Source organism: Alligator sinensis, unplaced genomic scaffold (genome assembly GCF_000455745.1).
Source record: "Alligator sinensis unplaced genomic scaffold, ASM45574v1 scaffold1906_1, whole genome shotgun sequence".
Classification (NCBI taxonomy): domain Eukaryota; kingdom Metazoa; phylum Chordata; order Crocodylia; family Alligatoridae; genus Alligator; species Alligator sinensis.
This window is the reverse complement of record NW_005843586.1, coordinates 72725-80156: the sequence shown is the minus strand read 5'-3', so window position 1 is coordinate 80156 and position 7432 is coordinate 72725.

Below are 7432 nucleotides of genomic sequence, written 5' to 3'. Positions count from 1 at the left end.
TAACAATAAAAGGATGGGGGTGGGGAGGGGAATGCAACTAGGTTACAGGACATATAATGTTAGCCAACTAAACCCGGGGGGCGGGCGCTACATATTAAAAGAGTCCTAGATAGATGGCTAATACAGACTGGGGCTTGGAGAGCAAAAGGAATAGTGTCGGAGGAGGCTGGGAATCCAGGTGGAGTGAGACACCTGCCTTCACTGGTACAAACAGGGTGCCATAGGGGTTAGCTTACTTAGTTTAGGCAGCAAACATTGTGTAGCCCCTTGGGGGACATGAGGCATGATAGAAGAGAGGGAGGCTTTTTCACCCCAAAGGCAATAAAACAGCTAGCCAGGGCAACAGGGATGCATAAAGGGATATGTGAGGGGGGATCCCCTGGGTCTCAGTAGTGCAGAAGAATTTTAAGGGGTGTAAACGAACTTGGTTACCGAAATGGATTTGAGGATTGTGTCAATAAATGTAAGGAGCTTGCAAGTGAGGTGAATATGGGAGACAATGAGGGACACCTTATGTGCCCTGGAGGCAGACATGATTGGCCTCCAAGAGGTGTGAGATTCCATGGGAGCACAGTTATAAGCACCTGGAGAAGAGGTAGGGGCTGGGACCATCATGGTGGGGAGGAACACACTTGAATAAGGCAGTGGGGCTAGGGATTTGGGGTTGGGAGGGGGGTCCTGTTGAAGGGGGTGCAAGTTTTGATGGAGGGAAGATTTGGAAAAAAATTTGGTGGAGGTAGGGGGAATACCTGTAGAGAGGTACAATTTCTCATCTGGGGCATAGATGGAGTGGTTGGCCTTCTTTTAGAAGCTGGGGACTTGTGCAGGGTGGGCAGCACCACAGGTATTGATAAGGGATTACAATTGTATAACTGAGGAGGGAGATGGGGGGATAGGGTGGGGCAGGGAAGGCAGTTGGATAGCACAGGGTGGTGGCTAAGGAGGTGGATTAAAGAAGAGTAGATGAATTGGAGTCCCAGTTATGGTTGGGAGATGTCGAGACTCGAAACACCTGAAGAGTGTGAAGGTGGGCTGGTGTTTGTGGGTGGGGGCAGAATTGAACTGGCAGTGGAGGGGAGTTTTTTGTCTGCTTCATCATCAGTGGAAGACACCACAGAGAAGCCAGTGGGGTCAGAAGAACCAAGGGAAATGGGAGCAGAAGGGATTAGAGGAAATCTGTCATGGGGGGCCATGTCTGTCAGAGATGAAGAGGATAGTCAGCCCATACCATTGGGGCAGGGGGATAAAGGGAAAGAAGCAACTCGGGCGGGGGGGAGATGGTGGGGGGGTTGAAAAAGGCTAAGGAAGGGAGTATGTGAAAGAAAAAACATAGCACAGAGGCAAATGAGCGAAGCAAGAGGACAGGAAAATGCAGCAAACTGGGGAGGGAGGACAAGAGACTTGGGACAAGGATCAGAAGTGGGGGGAGGTGCTCTTTGAGCCCACAGGCAACTATTAATTTGGCTCAGATAATGTGCATGAGGAGAGAATGGACTGATGTTCCTTTTGAGGTGGGGGGAGGGTAGGAGCATGTGTGTTCAGTTATTTGGTCATCATTGCTGAGCATGGATGACGCTGTCTCTCTTGTTGCTGAATATTTAGAACCTGCAGAGGAGATGCTGGTGGGATAGAATTAAGGAGACTTTGGAGAGGGAAGAGGTTGATGTGCACAAGAAGGTGGGATTAATTCAGAAAGGGATTATAAATTTCTGCAAAGAAGGTGACGGGGGGGCAGTAGTGCTGAGCAGGGCTAAGAGATAAGAAAGCAGCTGGTGTTGGTTTGTTCACTGAGGAAGGAATGGGGGAAGTGATAATTTGGTCAGTGCACCTTTTAGTAAAGGGATAGCTGCAGCAAGCAGTGCTAGAGTTGGGTGGGGAGAAGGTTGTGCTGTGGGACGTGTGCACCGGCAGAGAAGGTGGAGCATATGAGGTTTTTTTAAAAAGTTGTGTGTGCTGTGTGGGGTGGGGGGGACATAAGGTGATAGTGGATGCCTTAAATTATATAATAGAAGGGATAAGCAGGATGGGGATTTGGATAGTATGGGGAGATGGTTGAGGAATTGGGCAAGGGAGGGGCTGCATGATAGGGAGGGGAGCAGGTAGTAAAGAGGCTGGAACCCTGGGGAAGGAAACGATCAAGGATCAACTTAATTTTTATTTTTATATTTTTTCCCTTGTATCAAAGGAGATGAAAGTAGACAGAGGGCTCTTTGAAAGCAATGAGAGGGAGTAAGGTACTGGAATCGGATGGATTACCTAAAGGGTTTTATGATAAATTTTGGAAATGGATAGGGAAGGCTTTGGTGGGGGTGCTCAGGGAAATAACAGAACTGGATTGTTGGGGAGGGGGTTGTGGAGGGCATCATCGTTTTGTTGTATAAGAAAGGGGGGAAGGAGGATTTGCAAGATGGGTGGCCAATAATGCTGCTTAATGCGGATTACAAATTTGTTCATTGTGCCTCCATCAAGGCGCTCCATGGGTCGGCCTTGGCTCAGGTGGGGAACATAGCACTTAAACAGCTGATGGGAATGATGGGGGTATTAAAGGGAGGGGGCAAAAGAGATGGAGGGAAAGGCACAGCCAGAAGGTATGGCTATTTCTGAGGAGCAAGGGAAGGAACAGGGCTTGAAAAAGCAAGAAACAAGGGTGGGGAAATGTAGTAGGAAGCAAGTGGGGATGGAACTGGAGGGTCGGGGGGAGGAAACAGGGAAGGGGAAGGTGTGGGGAAGGGAAAAGGATAAGTACCAGCCCCAGGGTTACCGCTCCTGCTCCGGCCCTGAGTGGGAAAGCCACAGCAGTGGTGGGGAGGGGCGGGGGAAGCCACGTCAAGTAGAGTCAGTAGACAAAGAGCCAGCCCTGCAACTGGGCGGGGAAGCAGAAGCCAGGAAGAAGCCAGAGGAGCATGGGTGGGAAAGTTGAGCCAGCAGACAAAGAGCCAGGAGGGCTACGAGTGAGCGGGTGGGCCAACGGAAGCAAGGAAGGAGCAGCACACCTGGCGCACATGGTGGCTTTCCTGCAGGTGATCCAGTCAGTCACCGCAGGACTGACCGCCGCCCAGCCACAGCCCTGCGGATGGCCCGGCCTCACTCTCCAGACCCCCGGGCTGCTGGCCCTGGGGGTCCCGCTCCCTCTCTGGCCCTGGGCGGGTTATCACATGACAGCCTCTTGAAGACTTGGATCAGGGACAGCCGGGCAGAGGCCTGGCTGTTTCCTGGTCTGATCGACAGGAGACCAGGAGCAATGTGGTGGATGGTGGTGCAATACTGATGGAGGCAGTAACGGTGGAGAATGAGCAGCAGAAGAGAGGAAACCTGAGAACAAAAGAGGAGACGATGAACGGTGAGCTAGAGGAGGAGGGCAGTTGGATCACTGTGGGAAGAAACAGGAAGTGAGAGGAGAGCTTGAGGAGGGAGGAGGAGGAGGACAGAACATGGGTGGGGAGGAAGGACGAAAGCAGAGGATGGAGGGAACAGCAGAGTGGACAGGATGGAATGAAGAAGGGGTCATCAAGAGAAGAAAGCTGGAGGAAGAGGAGGGAGAAGAAGAAAAGGAGGAGGATACGGGACCCTTGTTGGGGGAGAAAGACCCAAGGAGGTGAGTGAAGCTAAGAGTAAAGGTGACTTTGTTAAAAGAAGGATTCTTTGGGGCAACCAGGCTTCAGCAATTGGAGTTTATGGGGAAAAAAATTGTTTGGGGACTGTGATGTTAACCCAAAAGACTTCAGTGCTGTGATGGCTCATGAAAATTTCAAAGTTTGGGTATTGACTTTTTGGAGAAGAGTGGCATATGAGGCCTTTTGGAAAAAGTATGAAGAGTTGGTGATGAAAGGAGCACTGAAGGGGTTGTGATTTGAAGCTGGAGAAAGAGCACAGGAGCAGGTACTTTTTTATTCAGATGTTTAATGATTGGTGGAACCGGAGGATGTATGGAGGTGGTTAGAAGGAAAGGTGCAAAGGGTGCTATGGGTGGACTGGTTTTAGGATGAATACAAAATTTGGATGAGGGCGTGGAGGGCACAGGGGTTACTACTGGAGGATGGGAATTTGCGTGGCGTGAAGCATCTACCATCGGTTTTTCATTTGGGGCCGTGCAAAGGTTCTTTTAATTACGATGGGCAGCCTAAACTGTGTTCTAAATGTGTGGGGGAGGGGCATTTGGCAGCCTTTTCAGAATTCACAATTCATCTTTGGCATGGGGGGGGGAAGGGGCACAGGGCACATACACATAGGGAACAAGCATGGTGTTCAATATGTGGGAAAGAGGGGCACTCGCTGCGGGAATGCCCCATGTCATATGCAAACAGGGAAGGTACAGGGCAGGGGGAAATAGAGGAGGAAGAGGATTCAGAGTCACAGGTGTCAGTGGTTGGATTGGGGGCAGGGAACTGGACTTACCTGTGGACATGAGTATGGAGAGGGGAGCTGTGATTGAGGAAGGGGCAGGGATGGAAGTGGGTGAGGAACAAAGTTGTCTATCAACCTCATCAGTGGAAGATATAGCAGAGGCACAAGAGGGGATGGAAATGATTGAGGGCATGAGGAAAGGAGAGAGGGAGGCAGGAGTAAAAGCAAAGTCAGAGTGAAACATTAGGGATGGAAAGTCGAGTGGAAAATGATGATGTACCATTAGGACAAGGGGGAAGGGAGGACCATATTGAAAAAGAGGAGGTGAAGGAGCTTAAAGGGGGTGGGATTTTCAAAAAGGAAGCAAGTTGGGGGAAGGAGAAGGAAAGGAGAATGACACAACGAGCGGAAGAAGAAGAAAGGAGTACTGGGAGCAAAGTGTGGGGAGAAGAAATGGGGTTTCTGAGTCTGAAGGCTATTTTGAGTCTTGCTAAAACAACCGGTGTGAGGGCAGCGGGGATGAGTACAGTGGGGAGAGAAAATGAAGGGAGGGGAGGTTTAAGTCTAAGTTTGTTTTGAGGTAATGCTATGGGTAATTTCATTGAACGTACGACACTTGTTAAGAAGGAAGAAGTGGGTGAGAATACAGATGTGTTTTGAGCAGAAGGACATGGCTATTATTTGTGTGCAGGAATGTGGGATTAGATGGGAAAGGGAATACATGCATTTGAGGAAAAGGTGGGGATGGGGGTAATCCTGGTGGGTGGTGGTGGTGGAGGATAATAGGGCTGTTGATTAAGGGGCTGTTGATTAAGGAAGGAAGGGGAGGGTTCCAGGTGAAGGGGTTCAAACAACTATAGAGGGAAGACTGCAGAGAGTGGTGATTAAGGTTGGGGAGGAGGATCTGGTATTATGGAATGCCTGTGCACCTGCAGGAAGAATGGAAAGGATGGGGTTTTTGAAAAAAAAATAGGGATTGTTGTGGAAGGGGAGGGCATAAAACAGTTTTGGGGGATTTGAATTGCATAATAAAGCAAGGAGACTGGGTGGGTGGGAAAAAGGGGAAAGGGATATGGACAGCACAGGGAGATGGCTAAGGGATTGGGTAAAGAAAGAGGGGTTAAAAGATGTGTGGAAGGGAGAGAGGGTGGATCCTGGGGGAAGAAAACATTCACGGATTGATTTTTGTTTTTGTCTCATCAGGGGTGAAGGTGTTGGGGAAAGAGATTGGGGATGTGGGTTTTTCTGATCACCGGATGATGAAGGTTGAAATTGGGGTGGGGGGAAAAGGAAAAATGAGGGAGAGGGATCTGGAAATTAAATTTGAGATTATTAGAAGAGGGAGTGGCTTGTGCAGAGTTTCGGGATTTATGAAGGGTGGAGAACACTACAGGGATACTTTGCAACTAGGTGGGGATGGTGGGTGATGGGGAACGGCAGGACTAGGGAATGGTTTATTGGGGTGGGGAGAAGGAAAGTGAGGGAGCGGGGAAGGCAGATTGTGGTTCAAAGGTTATTAAAGGGTGCAGGGGAAGGAAGGGATGTCAGGGAAGAATTAATGGAAACAAAACAGAAAGTGGAGGAGTGCTTTGGAGAGAAGGGAAGGGTGTTTTTTGGCAAGAGCACCATGAGTGGAGGATGGGGAGAAATGGAACAAATACCAGCATCAAGGGTGAGGAAAGGGAGGGCAGAGTTAGGGAAAATAAAGGTGGGGGAGGGGAAATGGGTGGAGGGCACAAGGGGGATACTGAAATAAATGACCAAGTTTTATGAGAAGTTGTACAAAGAGGGAGGGAGGAGTGACAAGAGAGTGGAAGAATGGCTGGGGGGATTAGTGGGGTGAGCGGCGGATGAATATAAGGAAGGGCTGGAGAGGGAAATAACTTTGGGAGAAGTGTTTAAAAGAGATGGCGGGAGAGAAAGTGCCAGGGTTAGATGGATTGGGGAAGGAATTTTATAGCAAATTTTGGGACTCAATAGGGAAAGTTTTAGTAATGGTCTTTAGGGAAATAATAGAACTGGATATAGTGTGGGAGGGGTTTGCAGAAGGGGTGATAATTTTGTTGTATAAAAAAACGGGGAAAGAAGATCTCAGGAACTAGAGACTGACAACTTTGCTAAATGTGGATTATAAATTATTCATGAAAGTGTTGGTGGGGCATTTGAAGAGGGTGTTGGGGCAAGTGGTTTGGGAGGGGCACACATGCGGTAGCAGGGAGGAAGATGTACCAAACACATTGGATTTTAAGGGATATCATAAAGTACGCACTGTGGCAGAAATGTCACCATCTGTGTCTCTCTCCAGAAACCTGTCCCAGTCAGCTTGGGACACTGGGGTTGAATTCCTGAGGGAGGGGGGGATTTTCCTCCCTGCCTACATGACAAAAGCCTGGTGCCAAGGGTGTGGTCCCTCTGGTCACCTGAGTGGGGGGAGGGAAAAGGCCCTGCTCCTCTGCCCAGGTAACCAGTGATGCTTTTTAAATTGGTTGGCTAGTTGCCAACACCGCTGGCTTCTATTGGACTGGGCTGCTGAGGTCAGAAAGGCTATATAAGGGCCTGGTCCAAGAATAAGTCGAGGAAAAGCCATTTTACCAGCATGGCACAAGCATCAGGACACAGGGAGAGAGTCTGATCCAACTGAAACGCACTCTCCCTTGAAATCTCTGAGCCAGATCTCTACCATCTTCTGGATGATACTCGTAAGTGTTTCTAGAGAGCTAGTCAGCTCGCAGTGATGCATCTGTGGCAGAAGTGCCACCAGTCTGTCTCTGCCAGCATGAGCAGAGAGGCTGGTGTTGAATCCCTCAGGGCGGGGAACTCCCTCCTTGTCTACATGACAAAAGCCTGGCGCCTGGGAGGCGGATTCTCTGGTCACCTGGGCAGGGGGGAAAAGCCCCGCTCACCGGCCCAGGTAACCAGTGACGCTTTTTAGATTGGTCGGCTTGTGGCCAGAACTGGCAGCTTCGATTGGACCGGGCGGCTGAGGGGAGAGAGGTTATAAAAAGGCCTGGGCAGGAAGAAGGGCAGCCATTATCCATGCGGTCATCCAGGTGAATCTGAACCTGGCTCTCTCCTCATCACCGCATGC